Source organism: Octopus bimaculoides, chromosome 2, assembly GCF_001194135.2.
Source record: "Octopus bimaculoides isolate UCB-OBI-ISO-001 chromosome 2, ASM119413v2, whole genome shotgun sequence".
Taxonomy (NCBI): Eukaryota; Metazoa; Mollusca; class Cephalopoda; order Octopoda; family Octopodidae; genus Octopus; species Octopus bimaculoides.
In genome coordinates this window covers 190573909-190575364 of record NC_068982.1, presented here as the reverse complement: position 1 = coordinate 190575364, position 1456 = coordinate 190573909, and the positions used below count along the sequence as shown (strand labels likewise).

Genomic DNA, 1456 nt, shown 5'->3' with positions numbered 1-1456 from the left:
TAGGATTTCTTCCAGCCTCATATCATATGCCGCCCTTATCTCTTTCAATATTGGCGTAGCCAACTATTATTGTTTTTTTATTATTTATCCATGCAATCCCTTCCCCCGTGGAGGCGCTATGGCCTAGTGGTTAGGGCAGCTGGCTCGCGGTCATAAGATCGCAGTTTCGATTCCCAGACTGGGCATTGTGAATGTTTATTGAGCGAAAACACCTAAAGCTCCACGAGGCTCCGGCAGGGGGTGGTGGCGAACCCTGCTGTAGTCTTTCACCACAACTTTCTCTCACTCTTTCTGTTTCTGTTTCTGTTGTACCTGTATTTCAAAGGGCCAGCCTTGTCACACTGTGTCACGCTGAATATCCCCGAGAACTACTTTGAGGGTACACGTGTCTGTGGAGTGCTCAGCCACTTGCACGTTAATTTCACGAGCAGGCTGTTCCGTTGATCGGATCAACTGGAACCCTCAACATCGTAAGCGACGGAGTGCCAACAACAATCCAATCCCCATCGTACAAAGGATTAATCCACCAATTGCTATTTTTGGTTTAGTCATTTACTTTACGTCTCAAAGGGATACACAAGCAAAATGGTTGGATTGCAACCATATTCAGCTTTGTTCCTTTTTCTTCTCCAACCCCTTTATTCTTCACTCAGATGAAGCTCCAGGTTTCAGATCGGTTTTATTACCGAATATGATAAATATTTTTACAATATCAATAGCAATGCATGCCATACAACATTGGAAGCAGAAACAGATGTTAGACTGGATGCTGTCTATTTGTATTGAATTAATAAATAATCATTGATGTGAGTCAATTGTTGTTCATCAATATTTCTCCGTTTTCTGTCTTCTTTAAATTTTGATTCTTAATAAACTCATGTTTATCCTTGTCTTTACCAATAATTTATGAGCATGATATGCCTGCATATGCATGCCTATGGTTAAACATGGGTCATACACCGGTTGTGTAATGGATACTTCTATCCCTTAGACGGTTATTTTAACCTCTAACCCAGCTAACCTACACACACACACACACACACACACACACACATATATATATATATATATATGTATGTGTGTGTGTGTGTGTGTATGTATGTATGTATGTATGTATATATTTACTTGCTATACACCTACATGTATCTGGGCATCACAGATTTCAATATATTGCGTATTGCATTTTACAATGTCTATAAAATATAGACATTCTATAAAATACCGAAGTACTCTATTAATATAAATTATTAATAGGATGTCTGCACACACACACACACACACACACACACACACACACACACACATACATAGACACACACGTGCACATACACATACACGCGCGCACACACATGTATTTATAGATTTATATGTGATTTCCTCTCTCTATATATAAATATATAAATATACATAATTTTTATCTGGATATACGGATGCTTGTATGTTTTTATTTACACAT

The 1456-nt window shown here is 38.4% G+C and overlaps 1 protein-coding gene across 1 annotated transcript in view; it reads left to right on the top strand.

Moving 5' to 3' along the window:
• LOC106871090 (uncharacterized) overlaps positions 1 to 1456 on the top strand; it is a 24957-nt gene that overhangs the window by 10142 nt on the left and 13359 nt on the right. The gene's annotated exons all lie outside the window — the stretch shown is intronic.